Raw genomic sequence first — 19421 nt, forward strand, 5'->3', positions numbered from 1 at the left:
ATTACATATAAAAAGAATCAATGTTGCTTTGCATTATTTAGAACAAGGCATAAAATGTGAAGTATGGACTCTCTTCTGTAATCACAGAATCTACAGGGTGTGTTAGTGCCCAATCAGAGTGAAACTCATTGGTTGGAAGGACCATGAGTCATACTCTAAGAATGCAATGCCCAGTCTCCTTGCTTAATGCAGTCTTTAAATATGGTTGCAATCTAATTTCCCACTATCATTTTATAATTGAGGTGGCATGGGTGATGGTATGAACAATTGCTAAGTCAGTCTTCTTTGAGACAAGTGTAACCTGTTTTCTCAGAATTTACTTAATACTCGAATAAAGAACAGTAAGGACTGCCAATGCATTTATGTTGACATCTAGGTCCAAGGCCGCCCTTCGGAGCTATAAAAACCATGGGTTGGTCAGAATGGTTAAAATTGATTGAAGAGCCTTTTTTAGGGTATCCGATTTAACTTGTTGACTGACATAATGATATTTGAGGAAGGTGGTCATACCTTTAAAGCCCTGCCCGTTCAGGCCTAACTCCGGGTGAAGAAGTGAATAGCAATTATATTTTGATGAAACTGACATACTCCTGATTGGCTTATTTAGTTTACCTATATGTCTAAAGTATATGGTACCCAGGGTGCCTATAGGCCAGATGAACAAAGCTATTTTGCTGTCACAAATGGCAAAATATGCCTTTTGAAACTGCTAAATTGCCTTGCACCATGTACCAACCCCATTTTGTGAGTTTCTAACATGTTACTAACTTCCAAAATAGGGTTTGTGACTCGCTATTAGGAAGTGGCATTCTTTTAAGAAAAAAGGGCTGCACTTTAAAAAAAACGCTTTATTTAAAAAGCAGTCACAGGCAGGGTGGTCTGTTCACCCCAGAAGGCCACCATCCCTGTGAGTGTGGCCATTCCCAAATGGGACGCAAATTGTGACCTGCCTCATAAATGTTAATGCAGTAGATCCCTTGCGACACATTTGTTAATCATTTGTGCCAACCACTGCAGTAACAATGCCAACATGACTACAGGCCTGCCACCAGTAGCCTGGCTGTGCTGGTATAAACAACTTAATCAAACTGTCAAATTAACCCATTTGACAGGCCTAAACCCTCATTTAAAATATGAATATGTGACCCCTAAATAGTCCTTAATGCCCATTAAGACAGGGTGAATTGTGTTTGAAAGTAGGACATGTAAAAGTTTAATGTTAAACTTGCCCATACAGTGGAAATACTCAAAGGCTATTTTAACTGTAGCAGGGTTAACTGTTTCATAGGAAACCACTGGAATACATTATTAAATGTAATAATTGTTATTTCCACATAGGAAACAGATGGAGAAATATTTCAATGACTCATTTTAGTAATTAAATAAAATACAATTTAATGGTGAAGTATAATTGTGTCTCACTATTACAAAAAAGGTACTTTGGTGAAGATACCTTTTTCCTGCCTAAAGCTTCCAAGGCCTTTCCATGCCTTCCAACGGTCATCTGGAAGCTAGTGGCTCCCCTGTGAGACAGGCTCCCATGAGCATACAGTAGGCTGATGTAAATGAGCAGAAGAGATGCATCTGAGCGTAATAGAATGTGAAGGAGAGGTTGGGAGGATCCTCTTTGACAATAAAGAGTTAAGTCCTGCTTGAGTGCCACACCCTTCTTGACAGTTCTGCTGTGGGTTTTCATATGACAAAGGGGCTGTACTGCAAAGAAGCCTCCCTTGTCACAGACAAATGTTAACTGTCATGTGGGCAGGGCCCTTCTTTTTTCCTGCCAGCCAATCAGACCTCAATCACAGAGGAACTCTCTCTGACATTACAGTGTCACAATCTGCTTGACAAGTGTGCTGGGCTTAAATATAGCATTTGGGGAGCACTTCAAAGGAGGAAAACAGAATGCCAAAACACTTTGTATGTATCCACTGTCTGGTTGCTGGAAGCTCAGCTTTAATTTTACCAGAATTCCGTGTGAAATTTATGAGGGGTGAAAGGACTGTCTAAGACTGGAATTTAGTGTTAGAGATGGGGGACACCAGGATTACCATAAAGAACTCCCCACACACACCCTTGACCATCATAGCCCACGTTTAGAGTGGCTGAAGACCTTGGCCATTGTAAAGATGCCTAAATTAGGTAGAGTAGAAACAGCAACCTGTATCCTATTGGTTAGCGCGTCCCTAGGGGTCATTCCCAGCCACTAACATGTGGCGGGTATAAATGTGGCACCTCCATGCACCCTCTTCAGAACATTCCTTGACCTGGGGAAGATCAGAAGAGGACTGCACCTGCCACCTCAGACTAGGGAAGAACCTAGAAGACTGGACCTGCTTACCTCTTGCACCTAGATCAAAGAAGTGGACTCCAAGGGTCATAAGGGTGACCTCTTGTTAAAGCTACTGGGTTGCAAAGAGCTACAAGAGGCCTTTTCCTGAAACTTCACAGCTGGCCAGTGGCAACTGGACCTGAACTAGACCCTGTTGTGGCCTTTGCCTCTTACCGTAAGTGCATCCCCTGCGGTCTTGCTAGGATTTAGAAGTCTAGTTCTGTGGTGGATTAAGACTTAAAGGGCTAAAGCCAGAAGGCAAAATCATTGACCAGGATGAAGCATGTTAATGTAGTTAACTAGTGCTCTATCGCAGTCAGTGTCAAATTGCGCCTAAGTCTGGTTCTATTGTGACCATTGACTATCATGGCACGTCATTCTTCTTGGTACCATTTCTACTTTAAATATTAAAAATGCATATCTTGTCTTCCCGATAGTGGATTTTTTTCATTTTGGTTATTAAATGTATTTCTATTTTTCGAATTTTGAGATTCTTATTGTTTTGCATTTTGAATTTATAACTATTTTACTACTGCATGAATACATTACACATTGTCTCTAAGTTAAGCCTGTCTACTCTTTGCCATACCTACCAGGGGGTTGAGCTCAGGTTTAGTTAGTAACTTTGGAGATTGACCCTGACAAGGACTGAGATTATTACTTGAGGCTGGACTTAGTCCCCTCAACTAATAACCCAATTTCTTACAGAAGGCAATGCATAAAGCAACTCTTGGGGCCATTCCACCACCAAAGCATCCACTTCCCAGCCCCCTTCGTTTCAGTTGAACGTTTTCTGGGTCCCTGATATATTCCAACAAGCCTGCATTAGAGCTCTCCCATGAAAGACCCATCCAAAGAGCTGGCATCTGTTATTATTTTCGGATTCTCTGTTCGAATAGAAAAGCCTTTTGAAAAATATATCAGATTTGTCCACCAGAGAATCCCATCTTTCTTGTGTTAGTGTAATCAATTCTTATAATTCCTGAGTGGTTTGTTTCTAGTAAGAATGTAGATGCAGGTGTTCACATTAAATTGTAAATATACATGATAAATAAATGATACCATATATCCCTGTTTTTCAACTACATTGTTGTATCTAACTCTCTCCTGAGAAGGTTCCCCATTAGACGTCAGAGTCTCATTGCTTGTTATTCCAGGAGAACTACCTTCTGTACATCGGTCCTGAAATGGACCTCTTTAAAATAGCGTCCTGTGAGGAAGTCAATTGCCATTTATTGTAACTTAGAATAAATCCATTTAGGATAAAGTATTTCTTCATGATTTCCAACCCCATCACTGCCCATCCTTGAAGGTAGAGAGGTGCTAACAATGGGGCTACCACTTTTGTAAAAACTCTGGGGACAGATTTCAGACAAAATGGCAGAACCTGAAAGTGATAGTGATTGAATACAAAAGTGTAGAAAGTATTGAGATGCTGTTTTCCTATTGAAATGTCAAAATGTGTAGCTTGTAGAGTTATTGTGATCACACATTCATACATTTGAATTAAAATAATTATTTTCCAAAGAGTTTCAGTTTTAAAAGTGGTTTTGATAAAATCCACTTTTTAACTCTTTCAAGTCAATTAGAGTCATACGGTGCCTGGTCACTTTTAGAACAGGAAAGATTATTGAATAAACCCCTTAGCCCTATCTGGAACTGGTATGATTGCTGCGTTTTGGAGTAGTGACTGAATGGATTTTGATATTGTGGCCATGCGGTTGGTCTGATCCTCAAATCTGGAGGGGCACTGGAATTCGATCAGATATCCTTTCTTCACAACTTGAATCACCTGTGTGTTTGGGATAGATTCTTCCTAGACCTTTGCAAAGTGGTGAATTTGACTTCCTACTGGAAACTTGCCATCCTCTCGTATATAGGCAGCTTTTTTGTTGTCCTTGGGGTCCTCACTTCTGGAAGCGTTTGCTACTATTTACTTTTAGACTGCAAGGACGTTTGCTGCCTTCTAGAGGACTGGCAAAAATACTCCTTCCGGCGCGAAGAGGAATGTTGCTGACAAAAGGACAAAGAATGGTTCTTCTATTTGAAGACTTTATGCTGTTTTTCTTATTTTTCGCTTATAAACTGGAATCAAGAATTGAATTCTGAACGGTGTATCCTTTTGTGGTGAAGCTGTGTTAAAACGATGAACACTCCAGTCCATTTTTAACTGAGCTAAATAGCTCCCGGAAGCCAGAAAATAGTGCAGTGAACACAGGCCTCCCTCTCCCCCTCAAACACACACACACACAAGACTGGCCAGGCACCTCACAGGTGGTCCAGTCAGTTGTTCCTGAGACGAGATCATGAGACTTGACAGAAAGAACAAGTGTAAAGAAGGGTCCCTTTAACGTTTAAAAGATCTCGGAAGTAAACAAAAATAAATACTCTTCGTTTTATTTTCGATATATTCCCGTACCTCACATAGCCAGGTCTCACTGGTCTGTATCTCTTGGTAAATTCCTCTGTATCGCTAATGGCCGGACCATTCTCTCTTAGAGCGTACATATGCCTCGAAGGGTCACTGAACCTCAGAAGAACCGCGTATCTCAGGCTTCATTGGCAGTTTTCCACTTCTGGCTCCTTCCAGACACTTGTACAGCAATGTGAAACCAAATGCAAATCTCAGTTTTTAATCCCTAAATTTCCATTCAATTAAAAGCCTCTTCGGTGAGCTCCCTGTCTGTGTGTGTGCGTATGTGTGGGTTATTTATTCTAAGCAGCCAGGCTTAGACCGAAACTGCCTCAATTAATTCGTTCAATTACTGATTCAGTGAGAGTGGCTGCCATTTGCATGTAGAGGCACGGGGAAATTAATAGGATATACATTACAAAGCACGCTCTTGTGCCCGGGGAAGAGCTTTGTTAAAAAAAAAAAAGAGAAAGAGCTAGAGAGAACGAGTGGGGGGGAGCTTTCTTCTGACAGACCTGATGAGGGCAGAAAAGAGACATTTTCTCTTTAAATAGCCATCTATCTTCTTGACACTAGACCCACCCCTCATGCGCGGCTCATTGGATGAGGGGAGGCGGCTTGCATTGTGACGTCACATCGATAGCTATAAATATAGGTGGAAGATGCAAGACTTTCGAATTCGAACGTCGGGAAGGGAGAAGTTCTTTAAGAGCCTTTGGAGCGTCGTACGGGACCGGCTCAGGGCGTAGCGCAGGGGCAGCCGAGAGGTGCCGGATCACTACACGGACTGCATCCGGCCTAAGTGTAGGGTACAGAGTAGTCCCGCTGACGGGACATCCTTTCCTTTCTAACTCGAGTTTAAAGGCAATTAACACTGCCTCGAAGATCCAGGGCTGGAGCAATCGAGCGGCATCAAGACTTGTTCACGTAGGAGCTTCAGAGAGAGCTTGAGAGACGGAGGGAGCTTTGCACAGCCAGGTAAGGTCCGAGTGACAGCGTTCCTGGGAAGCTGGGCGGGAACTGGGGGAAGACGCGATGTCCTTGTCCATTGCCCCTGGAAGGTGATGCCCTCCTTGCACATGCAAAAGCGTTCACTGTATAGCCGCCTCTTTTCTCGTGTCGTCCACGTTGGATAGTCCCATTTGTACATTAAAAAAACACTCCCACGTTCTCTGTGTCCTTCCGGGAGAGTAGCTCCACCTGTTCCCCCCCGCTGCCTTTACTGCCTGTCCCTGATGTGGTGTCATCGTATTGAAACTTGTAACCTGGTGCACTTTACTGTGACCTGCACGATTGACAACATGACATCGCTCTCGCGTACAGGGCTGTGGGGCGCTTGGAGCTTTTCCTGGGTGGATACTGCGAATGTTTTGGGGCGAGGCAGTGCCGAGTTAACAGCGTAGATCCCCGTCCGGTGAGGATCCGATCTCACTGTTCACCTCCGCACTTTCTCTAGACTTGAATTCTTGGTGCCTCAATCTGCAACCCGTGGTAGCAGATGATCTGCAGTGTAAGTCTACGCCGTGCGTGCGCACACTCCAGTGTACTCCACACACCTCCAGTTCAGATTTCTTTCTCACGCACCCGCTTAGCAGATGCAGTGTGCGTAGTGTCACTCCTCGGTATTGCGACAGGGCACTAGCGGGCTTAGAGGTCCCCCCTTCTCCGCTTCGGTCTCTCGGGCATGAAGTGTCCCGTCCAGTGAACCGAAGGGTCTCCTGGGGCGAAGACAAATTTATGGCTTTTGCCTTCGAGGTGTCCGCATTGTGGTGTCAGAGCATTGTAGTTGCCGCCGTCATCTGCTTGGTGGTCGCACCCGCGTCTTCGGTTGTTATAAGAGCTGAAATGACAGCACGAGGTGTTTCTGTGCCTTGTATCTTTAAAACGTTCGTAATATCCGATGTCTGAGTTCTGGTGCGCATTGGTCTTCCTAGTGCCCTCTTGTGATGTTTCTAGTTGCGTTCGTTCACTTGTGTGGCTGTGCCGCCAGGGTGCGCTAAACTGACTTGTCGCATGTAATGCTATTCACTTCTGTTTTAGTTTTACGCCGCTGCATGTTTTTACTCACTGATAAATCCTGGGCATTCCTCTTGACCTCTGGTCATGCAGCAGCCCCTCCCCCGCTCCCCTGCCTAATGTACTTGATCGCGACTTGTCCCCTGCTCCCAGGTGTAGTTCCAGACTCCCCATTGCTTCGTAGATTCTGTCATGCTCGTGTAAGCTACAGTGTTTATTTCTAGTCACAATCCATTCATTTTCTCTGTAGTTTGTCCTCTTATCGAGTCTTAACTGTAGATTATCTATCGATCAAAGGTTTGTGTACTCTCTATGCCGTTTAACTCATTTTTTCCATCCATCGTAGACTTTCTAGCTCCTTTGCCAGTTGCTGTCTGAGCCGTGAACTCAGTTGCCCAGTCGGTACCTATAAACGAATCTGACTTTGTGTTGTCTTCTCTGTGGATTTGTTACGCTGTTAAATTCACTTTGCCTTGTCACGTCCCGTTTACTGGCCCCGTTGATTGTTGGTGTCCTTAGGCCGCCAGAATGGCGATGTTTGTGAAGAGTGCTCCAATAAGATTGGCCAAGTGATGTATGCTTTGTGTACAGACAGAACAACCCCACTTTTGTGGGAGTGAGGTACATCGTCGACAGTGTTGCACTTCGCAGAGCAGCAATGCCATGTGACTGTCCTTTTTAAAATCTATTTAGTTTAGACGTGGTGACTGCTAAGCCCAGTTTGTCATTGGTCCCCAGCGCCTTTTTATGATGAGGTCTGCACTCACAGGACAGCCTTTAGCCAGCCGACAGAGCATCAGCAGACATTTCATGCAAGTTGAGTCATGCATAAAATTATGTATTTGTAATTGAAGGTCATGGTCATTTTTGGCGCTGAACTTCAGTCCCTCTTGAGCTCGGGAGCGATGTTACTGATTCGTGCAGTCCTTGTTTTTTGCAATATACCATTCACTCACCCAGCGGCGCCCTGCACGCTACAGTTTACAAAAAACTCAAAATAAATTTTGCTCCGGTCCATGCCACTTTTTCAGGCTAAACAGTATGTAAACCACTTACATCGAGTTATATTGTAAGTGCGTTACTCCCGTGGCTGTCTTGATACTATGCAATGTATTTGTCCCTCGTGGATCAACGTTGGGCGCGCAGCCTTTATCTCGTCTGGCACACGGTTTAGATTTAGAGCTGATACACTGCTGTCAGATGTTTATTTTCTGAGGTTGGGATGCTGTGCTCAAATAATTGCCTTTTGTGTCTCTGGTTGCAGCTAGAAAGACCCCCTTGTAAGGATGGATGATTGACACAGAATCACATGGCCACTTGGAGAAATCCTCAGTTGTTTACTGATTGGTAGCATTCATGGAGCTCAACGCCTTGCAAATGAGGCAGAGCTGATCGGTAAGAGAGCGGATATTGTGCAAGATACACTTTTAGCCGCTGAATCGGAGGTTTCGTTTCATGATGGTACTATTTTGAGAACTAATAGAGGGGTGCAGGGGCAGAGAACGTCTACATGTCCCTACCCTACATAATTTTTAATACCACCCACCAAATATGCCACGCGTCCCACAGTAGCGGACTGCCGCGCTCCGGGCAGTCTGTGGTGCCTGCCAGTTCAGCCCTCAGCTGCCCCGGACTGGGCGAACAGTCACCTAGACTTGCTGCACTTGCAGGTTACTAACACGAGCAGGAGCATCACCCTTCCTAACTCACGCTGGTAACGGATTCGGAGTTTAGGCCGATCGTGGAAATGACTGATAACAGCAATCAAAATATGCAAAGGATGGTCCCGGCGAGAGGCGTGACTTCCGGTCGAAGCTCTTCCTTTCCCCGCGCGCCAGACACGCCCCCCTGTGCGCAGCTCCGCTTCCCAAGGCACGTGGCCGTCAACTTGCCCCGTGTGTAAACAATCCTCGCTGCCCGATGGAGAGCTCTTCCACGCCTAAACCGTGCCCTGGCATCTGCAGGGCTGTCCGGACTCCTCAGAAAGGGCCACTTGGTGGTGCTCTACAACGACCATTTAGTGCCTTCTCGGAAATACACAAACAATATCCGTTTTTCGCATCAGGAAAACTTGTCAGGTAGCAGAAGGGACCGGAGGTAGAAGCGAATAAAAGTTGGTGTGACAGAGGAAGCGAAGCAGGGCGATGCAGTAAGGATGTTCGAGGAGGAGGGGGGGGGGTTGTATATAAGACAATCAGGAGTCGTACAGCCAAAAAAGTGAGTTCACTAGCGGGGGGTTAGACTGCAGTGTGGTCTCCTCCAATGGGTTTTGTGTTTTTTATGGTCTTTAGTCAGAGCAGATTACAGCCGGACCTCTTACTCCACAGGAGTATTAGTGACTTCCCTGGCATCAAAGGAATACAGTAGCATTTCAAAAGAAAGGCGGCGACAGTGTTACAATGGGTAATGAATGTAGCGGAACTGTTTTGCAGTAGAAAGAAAAGTAGTGGAACGCGGTTTAAGCGGCCTTTGTTTCTTTCAGTACCGCCTCTGTGTTGAACTTTCTGAAAACCTCGGGGGACAGTGCGGGCCGTGGAGGTTACGGTGAGATGGTGTTTGCCTGTTGTATTATATGGTGAGAGGTGGAATGGCAAGTGTGACGCCTTATGTGAAAAGCGACCTTGATTTGCATGTGAGCCGAAAACACTAAATACATTCACATTAGTTCAAGAGCTGCAATAACGGACTATTGTAGTGTTGGGGTTAGTGTTTAACAGTCATTGTGCAATGGGCACAAGATGAAGCGTGCAAGGATCTGCAGGTGACGACCCGCATGCATTGGGAATAAGTCACAAAATCGTCACCGGGCTCTTGCTAATTTACAGTGTGCCACGGTTACAACACGTTCAGTACTTGTGACATGGTTACACTAAGATGCATTGATTGTGCAGGGATTGAGTTGTACATGGTTACCAAGGTGCAGTCTTGTGCCAGCTACACAGCGCGGTTTGTTGTGCCAGGGTTACAATCACGTGCCGTTATGCCATGGCTACATGTAAGCCCTGGCTGGCATCAGGGTAACATTCAACTATGCATTTGGGGTGCTAGGGTAAAATGCTTTCAAAGAATGATGCAATCGTTGTTTCATGGACCGCTATTAGTGTGGTAGAATACGTGTCAGGGTTTCAGTGAGTGGTGTACTAATTCTGCCAGGATGTGAGAACGATTTGATCGTCGTGCCAGGTATATTGGTTGTGCCAGAGTTGGTGAACGGCGCGGTCATTGAGTCCGGCTTGCAGTGAGTGGTGCAGTGCCTACGTCGGGATTGCAGTGAAGTGTGATCTCCGTGGTAGGTTTATAGTTAACATTAAGACTGTCCTGCCAGGTTCAGTATTTGCTCCAGCGTTTCAGTGAATGGTGCAATCGGGCTTATACTGCACGGGGTAATCGCATTCCAAGTGTTAAAGGGAGTCGTAGTCGTGCAGTAGATGCGTCATGCACTAGTGCATGCCGGACTTGTCATGTCTAGTTTACAGTGAGCTGCGCAGCAGCGGTGCAGGAGCTACAGTGACGTGTGATCGTCGTGCCAGGGTTAGAGTGAACGTTGGCATGATTGTGCAGTATTTTTCCCAAAGTTACCGTGAATGTCACAATCGTTGGTCAGGTACAGTGTTTGCTCCACGTTTACAGTGAGGTGCACTGATTTTGCCCGGATCCCAGGGACTGGTGGAGCGATAATTTGTGTCTCTTTTTAAAAAGAACAGCGCCAATTTCGTGCAAGAGAAGCCACTAGCGCGTACAGCATCGTTGCAGTCACCCTGCTTCTGCTTTCATGGTTCTCTGTTTTCATCTTTAATGGGATTCCCTGCCCCCTCTGTCCAGTCTATTATGAAACATAATGTAAAGCAATTACCGAGGCCTCTGCTCAAGGACCAGAAAAAACTCATTACACTTGGTTTCCAGAGGACGTCAGCGCCTCCCCACCCCCAACTACCGTGGACCCTTCATTGCCCTGTAATTGGAAAAAACGTGTATTGCACACATTGGGGTCACTAACACCCCAAACCCCGCTGTAGAAACTGGCTTCTTGCGCGTCTTTGCTGGCACTGTAGGGTCGCCTCTGTCGGCAGTCTGTGGATCGGAAACACGATCGTTCCGCTGGTTGGACTGTGGATGCCGGGCCTCTGTCCAATCTACACCTCTGACCCGCGTCTGCTTACTGTGTGGACGTCTGAGGCCACCACGCACCTAGAGCCTTGGGTAAAACGTGCAAGTTAACGCGCTTTGCAGCATCCCAGGGAAAACTCTGGTTTCTAGAGCTCGGCTCGGTGCCATGGCTCCTCTGTCCTTCTTACATGAAGCCCTATTTGTCCGGGCAGATACTGGTTCAACCTCACCCCCTTCCCGAGATCTGTTTATCGGGGCTGTTTCACCCTAGTACAGTTTTCGTGCCCCGGAAAGATACTGCTCGTTTTATCTAACCTCCTGCCTCTGGGTCAGCCCTTTACTGCCCTTTGAAGTGTGGGGAGGGGCTGCCAGGGGAGGTGACTCATGGATCACCTGAGGCCGTTTCTCATTCAACTTCCACCAGACCCGGCGCGCTACGGACGCGCACAGCCTCCGGGGCTAACTAATGCTGGAACAATAGCTTGGTGCGGTTGAGCACCTGAAGGTCACCAGCCGAACACCAGCAGACGACCTGAAGCCTGTAAAGCGGAGCCCTATCAAACCTTTAAATGACAAGAGTTCCTTGTGGTGGTGTATTTGTGTTAGTGTCCTATTACTAACATTTTTACTATCTGCAATGAGGCCTTCATTTTCCTTGTATTCCAGCTCGGCACATCTCCCGTCCACGATGACCCTCTAATTGCGTCGAGTTGGAGGTGAAAGCCGAGAAGCAACGAATGTAATTACATTTAATTTGTTCAGGTTCACCGGGATTGAGAAGAGGCGGTAACGCTAGATGGATTATTTTTTTTGCTCCTGTTGGTAGCATTTTGTGGGAATAACACTTTTTTTTTTGTTGTTCCCCAGTAATGCTTTCTACACTCCAGCCGATTCGCACAGCCAGGATTGCTTACAATGTGAACTGGTGCAAAATGAAAGGAACATGTTTGCAACAGGTTTTCTGCCCTCTTAATAGGGAATAAGGGTTTGCTCCACCGCATACAGTTTTGCACTGAAGTGAATCTCAGAACAAAGTGATTTTGTTAATTTCTGCATTTCCCTAGTACGAATTTGTACACGTGTCTTGGCTTCTGCTTTAACTGGCTGAATGTTGAGGGAATTGGGAACAATATCAACTTTTACCTATTTTACATAAACTGTGCGATGTCATTTTGCTTCTTTTCCTTAAATTTCATGTATCAAGCTTTTTGTTTGATAAAATAGTGCTACACGCATAAAAGGATTCTTAAGCAAGATGCGTAGTTTGTACAGTGTCTTCTAGCAATGTTTTCTCCATTTCTCTCTGGTCTGGAATTGGTTAAGTAATGTGGACCGCTTCATTTCATTCTTCCCAAACAATTAAAATGTACATAAAAGAGCGTTTGCTGCATTTTCTTTTACACTATTGTAAAGTTTACTTGGAAGGCTCAAAGTCAACATGAGGCCAGTGTCTGGGAGCTGCTCAAGATAACACATGCTAACTAGACAAAGGTGTGCCACTGGAGTAAAACAACTTACTCTAGAGCAGGGGTCTCCAAACTTTTTAATACCGCGCCCCCTCAGTTGAAAAATAAAAATCATTGCCCCCCCCTCAGAATTTTTCACAATTATTTTATAAACATGGCAATGTTTAAATATGTCTAAACCTATTTAAACATTGCAGTTAAGTACTGTTACCTTTTTAAAACTGCAATAACATGCTTTTGCTTGAAACAAAGGCCTGTTATCTGTATAATATTTATTTTGGCCAGAGTCTGGGGCCCCCCTGGGATCACTTCAGGCCCCCCTAGGGGGGCCCGCCCCCCAGTTTGAAGACCTCTGCTCTAGAGGCTCTTAACCTGGGGTCCAGAATGCCTACTCTGGTGGCTTGCATCTGTTTAGGAACTTAAACGACAGAATACAGTTTGTATAACCAAACCAAGCAAAATGAACAGTTTAAAATGATCTGCCAACTGTCTATAAACCATCTGTAAATGGGAAGGAATTTAAAATCTGGGAAAAAAAATTAAGTTGGCACCTTTAACTTGATTACTGGATTCAGCACGAGTATAGCACACATAGTCCTGTCTTGACAATTGGTAACCTCAAATGAAGCACTGGCACTTGCCAACAAAGTGTGCATTGAGACAAAATAAGATGTGACTCACCCATATTCTTTTGTCATTTAGAAATGAAAACTAATGAAAAGCTTCAACATTCTTTTTAAACTTCAATCTCCATTTAAAAAAAAAAAAAAAAAAAAAATTGGCGTTGCTTAACATATTTTGTAATTTGTGTAACAGTTTGTTGTACACAGGTTTCTATATTTTTCAACATTGGTTTGATATTCAAATGGTAGAGATTTTGTACGCAGGGATCCCTCGATTCCAGTAGTGATTCTGTTGGGTGAGCGAGAATTAGTGTAAACATTAAAAAACACTGATTCAGTTTATGCCACTGTAATGGGAACCTCAGTGATGCTTTACTCCAACTGGGAACAAGTTGAAACATTTATCTAAGGCAAGAATGTCACTATAGCAATCAGCAAGTGCTGAAGTCCGAGTTTGCTAGAATGTAACACTTAGTTTTGCTAACTTTGAGACCGGATCACAGGGAGCATTAGCAACTCATTCAACAAACTGACTCAAGAGACCTACTGATAGTATGACATAGAAAAACTGCAAAACTAACATGAGCAAAACAAACACAGGAGCTTTGGTCATTCCTGAGTCTTGTTGCAGGGCTTCATGTCCAAGTACTTGCTGCATATCCCGCAAAATACTTAAATTATAAATTTGTGGTTCACAACTCTGAATTTTTGTGTACTTTCCTACTTTACCTGCATTAGGTTGTGTACTTTTCTCATCTGACGTAGTCTGTAATCCTTTTAACAATGACTTGCAGATTACTATATCTTTGATTATATTCAGGCCTGCTTCCTTTATTTCTGAATTGCATTACATACTATTTTGATCTCTTCGTTCTTCTCATGTGAAGCCTTGTGCTGAGCCGCTCTACCAAGAAGGCTGCATCTTGTCTTTTGGAAGTTACTGTTCTACCTACATGATACTAATGCGACTTTGGATGATATTGTTTACTCCTAGACCCTGTTGCCCGGCCTATGTCCCCTTCATTTTCCAGACTACCATTCTTCACAGCTGCAACTCTACAAGAGTAATCTGTGGAACCTCAGCCTTTATCAGCTAAAAATGAGTACTTAGGCAACTTGAGCAAGCACTTGAAGGAATATACATTTCTCACCATCCCTGCTTTTCTGAGAGTTGGAAAAACTAGGCTTGCCTGCCAACCCTAAAGTGGCTGCATGTAGCAGGAGCAAAGGTCTGATTAGTGTAACACCTTGAGGGCAGGTGCACTAAGAGCTAGCTGGGAAATACCGAAGTGTGACTGCATTGGTTGATCAAGCCTCCTTGTGTGCAAGATCGCACCCTCCTCCCCTGACAAGTGCTGTTTGAAGGACTCCGGATTCCATTATTCAGCTCCATGCTGTCTTGGCCTGCATTACTTCACGTTGTTGCTCAGTCCTTGCTACTTCTGTTTGAAATTTGTCAGGAAGTTCTCTGCACTTGAAGATCAGTAGGAGCATGTGATTGGCATGCTGTGGTAGTGGGAGGCCTCTGACACTAGCACCTATCATACCAATTTAAAGGCCTTCTGTGTCACATCTTTGTTGTAGATGTGGTTTTGAGATCTATTATGACGTCATTTACCAGATGACCTCCATAAAAGGCAAGTCTAGATCCCTAGGCATCAAGAAAAGGGCACTAGTATAAGTGTGCCCCAGGCCAGTTAGCCTTTCTTGACCTTGTTGAGATTCTGTTGGCCAGTTTAATAGGTTTGCAGCAGTGATTTGAAACCTCACTGCCGCTACAATGCTTGTCGAGCGAGGAAAAAGTATTTGTGTCTGGTTCACGGCTTGTAATACTGCCCCAACACCAACCGTTTTGAGAAGCAAAGGTGGCCCATTGCCCTCAGAACTGCCCCATCTCCCACCAACCACGCAAGCAACCTAGACATCATTCTAGACACCTTGCTCTCTATGGCCCACCAAGTCCACGCCGTCTGATCCCTGTTTCCACAAACTTTGCTTGTTCCAGAAAATTTTCAAATGGAACCCCCATAAACGTGAGAAGAACAGTCATCCATGCACTTGCCAGTAGTAAACTAGACTACAGAAATGCGCTCTATTTCGGCATCAACAAGGAACTCCAAACAAGACTTCAGAGAATACAGAACACCACAGCCAGACTCATCCTGGACATCCCTTGCCACATCTACACCCACCTGAGACCTACACTGGCTCCCTGTCAACAAATGCATCACTTTCAAACTCCTGACACACGCTTACAAGGCCCTCCACAACATCTGACCTGTCTATCTCAACCACCACCTCTCCTTTACACATCCCCAGGCAACTCTGCTCTGCCCAACTGGCCCTTGCCACCATCCCTAGGATCCAGAAGAACGCGGCCAGAGGAAGATCCTTCTACTACCTCGCCACGCAGACCTGGAACTTGCTGCCACTTCACCTCCGGCAGTCCCCCTCGCTGCTCCTGTTCAGGAAGGACCTCAAGACCTGGATCCTCGACTGACCTGTGTCCCTCTTCAGTGCCTTGAGACACCCTGGGTGATAAGTTGTGCTCTACAAATATTTGATTGATTGATTTGGAGAGTAGTTAAGAAACCTTTAGTTCTATAATTGGCAGGTTCATAGTAATGTAAGCTGTATCTCTTATAGAGAGACTGACATTTATTTCAGTTCCTGAATATTATAACTCCTTGCTATGACATCACAACTATTGATAAGAAAATTGGTTATCAGCTGTTGTGATGTCATAAAGGCCCTCCAGGACAGGTGACAGGGCTCTTTGATGGCCGGTAAATGTTGCTCTGCTTGTCTTATTTAAGTAAAATTAGAGCAGCAATCAGAGCAGCAGTAGAGGATGGTAGTGGGTTTTGGTTAAGGACAGCAAGTAGGAAGGAAATCTATTTTTCACATTTGTCAGGGAGGGAGGGCATACTATGTATAGATCTCCCATTATCATCTGACCCTGTGTAGTAGTTGAAGGAAGGGCAATTTTTTTTTCTCCGCCATACATAACCTAAAATTATAGGTGGGTAAAGTTTATTACAGGAATGTTTTTCACCCCGGGGTTCTGGGTTACATCAGAGAGCTCGAAGCTTCTCTCCCTCTCTCTGCTTCTCTCTCGGTATCTTTCTGACATCACTCAGAACCCCTTTGGGAATAATATACCATATTTCACTGTTACCCATCTATTTTTCTGTATTTCTTACAGCAAAAACGTAAAGATTGGACTAGACATAGCACTCCCTGAATATTTAATCATGTCGGTCATAAACCGTATCAGGAGCTTTACTGGCTGCGGCCTGGACCCCTGGGTCTCTTGGTGTAAAGTGTGCGGGTGCCTTCGGGGACGGAGGTTTTACCGGAACCGACCAGGGACATATGTGGCTGAGGTTAACTGTTAGTCAGGACCCCCATCTACCATAACCGCTCACGTGCATTAGTTCCTCTTCCTTCCTCCACAGCTTGTCCTGCCGGCAGACGTGCGTTGGTCGAGGACGCCGCGCGGTATTTTTAGCTTTTGTGATTGAGGAACTATCGAGTGCTTCTCTTGTGTGGAGGAGCTGAGGGGAAGTGGTTATCTGGGCAGCAGTGTGACGTATAAGCAGTTCGACAGGCTGTTTTCGAGTTTGGCTGCTGCGCAGCGAGGGAGCGCTGCACCGTCATTTCCGGGTATGCTGGTGGGCGGCCTGATGGGCAGACGCTCGCGCTCTGCTTCCAAAGACATGTGTCCCTGGCTCTCCCGGTCCAGGGGCTGTAGCTAGTCTAACGTCTGCCGTGTGACGTGGCATGAGTTGATACTGTATCCCAGCATGTACCAACTCCCCTTGGAGGGGGAAAAGAAGTAAACAAAAAAACTTCCCCACCAGACATTTAAACATCAAACCTGCTCTTTGGTCTCGCTCCGGGATAGTCTTACACAACGTGGAGCCGGATCAATCTTTTCTGCTAACATTCTTGTCTGTGGCTGACTGTCCCATTGATGCCAGGAGGTTTCTGCAAGATTAATTTACAAGATGAGCCTCTCGCCGCTCTATGTATAGCCATTCTGTACCTAGTTGATGTGCTTGTGAACTTTCCTTGAATACGTTCTTTCGGTCCTTCTAAAAGTGACTAATGTCTGTTTCTGTTGCGTGCCATATTAAGTTTCAGGTGGCTTGCCTCCTTCAGGTGTTTGCCTATTTCTTTGTAGTGCCCTCACCACCGAAACATGTAGCACAAAGCAGCACCTGGCATGCTGACTCCGGTGCAGCGTTGGTCCTATAGGCTCACAGGCATCAAGACCACGTTTTGGCTAGAGTTTAAATTCTTAGTTATGCACCCTGAGCTCGGTCATCTCACGCCAGACTGGATGCTTGCAGTGATTTTATGGACGTAATTGTAGTGTTGGGGCAGTTAACTTGCTTTAATTTTTTAGTAGTGCGCTATATCGCTGGTTGTTCATTTATAAATGGAAGTTGCACTCATTGAAATCAATCATAAACATATTTTTGACAGTTTTTCTGTTTTATGTGTATAGCTCCTTGGCTTAATACTCCCGCGGCTGACTGCGTGTAGTCTCTCAAACCGGTCCTCCTTTTGATTTAATAAACTGTGTACAGATTGATAAAGCCCAGCCCGATGTAGCAGAGTCATAATGTATTTCTTATGGTAAACCTACAACTGTCTGTCACTGAAAGCGACAACAAGCCGTTATCATACACTGCAAACCTTGCAGCTTTCTTTTTCTTCTAATTAAGACCGCCATCCGACCCTGTTCTTTCTACAGAAAGGAACAAGTGTACTAAATTCTACTCCTTATTGTGGAATCTTCCCTTGTGCACTTCCTTTTATTATGCTTTTGTGCAGTCTACAGGAAAAAGGGCATGTAAACCATCTGAGATGGAGGTGTCCCATGCAAACTCTTTATACACCTCACGTACAGTCTAATTCATGTACAAGAGATAGTGCACCCCTTATTTTAACCAAAATGTTCCAGCCATCTGTTTCAAGTGCTGTTGACAGAAATGAGATGGCCTCTAAAGTTGCCAGCCTGAGGTGCTCGTGAACCGGGTCCCACTGCTCCTGCTGGATGCCATTGTTTTATCCAGTTTGCGAGTGTAGCCTTGCAAAAAGGGACCTGCGCCCTAATTGTAGCTGAAAGGGCCTTCATAACTCTGCCAGTGAGAAAGGAGCCAACTACTGCTATGGGCTGACAAATCTGCATTGCGATTGTTGCTTGTGCAGTTGTGCATAAGCAGGGCATACACGCCACTGCTTCCAGATATCTGCAACATTTGTTTATAAAAAAATAAACCTTGAAGTATAGTTTCTAATGCCCTGGCGAGTGCATGGCTTAGCTAAAACTTGATATTTTGAGGGAACTTGCTGCACACCTCTACAACATGGACCAAGCCTTGGAGACCTGAAACTAGTGGTGTTGGTACAAGCACCTAGGCCTTGGTACTTCTGAATGTAGGGCTGCATGAGCACGAGAGCAGACTAGCTCCGACTTGACCCCTAGCTCGCCTGGCTGCTGGAGGTAGGACTCCTGGTGGTGACTTAGAAGAGCTGAGGACACAGTGCTGGAATCACCCTTGGAATTAAGTGAGGGTGCCTCCGGGAGAGCTGATGAGCAGACCTGTAGTCAGTCGTGATAAACTAGAGCAGCGGTTTCCAACCTTTTGACTTCTGTGGACCCCCCCAGTGAATCATTATTAGAATCTGGGGACCCCCCCAGTGAATCATTATTAGAATCTGGGGACCCCCCCAGTGAATCATTATTAGAATCTGGGGACCCCCCCAGTGAATCATTATTAGAATCTGGGGACCCCCCCAGTGAATCATTACTGAAAGCTGGGGACCTAATCTGTTAATATTACATTTTCTAAGCAGCCATGGACCCTCTGAAGAGGCTTTGTGGACCCCCAGGGATCCCTGGACCACAGGTCAGGAAACACTGAACTAGAGGATGATGTACCTGTTCTGAACCAGTTCAAAAAGCAACAATGCGAGAACACCTTTCCCTTAACTCACTTTTACTTGCATGAGGTTCATTAAAGATTAAATATATATGGAAAAAAGATAACAGAAGATCTCTTATGCTTGTAACTTGATCCTACACAATTTGACCCATTTCTAGAGAAATACATAGATGCATAGGTTACAAGAGTTTAGTGGATGCTGCCAGCATCACCTGATGAGCAACGGCTCGCTAACACTCCATAGTAGGCCTACCCTGTCCACTGTGGCAAACATCGACCTTGCTCGAGACAGACCTTATATATGTTGAGCATCGTCCGATGCAGAAGATAACTTGATTGTATGTCAATTGGCCTTGGTGTCATTTCAAACGTTTCATATACTGACCTCCAATGAATGTCCGTTCCCACTTCCTTGTTGAATACCAAGTGGGGAGGACGGAGTTGACCTTTACATGTGTCCCAGGCAAACTTGGTCCACAGTAGGTGTATTCACCCTTTGCCTTGTGT

The 19421-nt window shown here is 45.1% G+C and overlaps 1 protein-coding gene across 1 annotated transcript in view; it reads left to right on the plus strand.

Moving 5' to 3' along the window:
* The first annotated feature begins 5420 nt into the window (after positions 1–5420).
* Positions 5421–19421, plus strand: part of LOC138301165 (LIM domain transcription factor LMO4-A) — a 39068-nt gene continuing 25067 nt past the window's right edge. The window contains exon 1 of the mRNA XM_069241357.1: positions 5421–5723. The gene's annotated coding sequence lies outside the window, so the exon portion shown is untranslated. The remainder of the gene's footprint in view (positions 5724–19421) is intronic.

Source organism: Pleurodeles waltl, chromosome 6, assembly GCF_031143425.1.
Source record: "Pleurodeles waltl isolate 20211129_DDA chromosome 6, aPleWal1.hap1.20221129, whole genome shotgun sequence".
NCBI classification, from domain to species: domain Eukaryota; kingdom Metazoa; phylum Chordata; class Amphibia; order Caudata; family Salamandridae; genus Pleurodeles; species Pleurodeles waltl.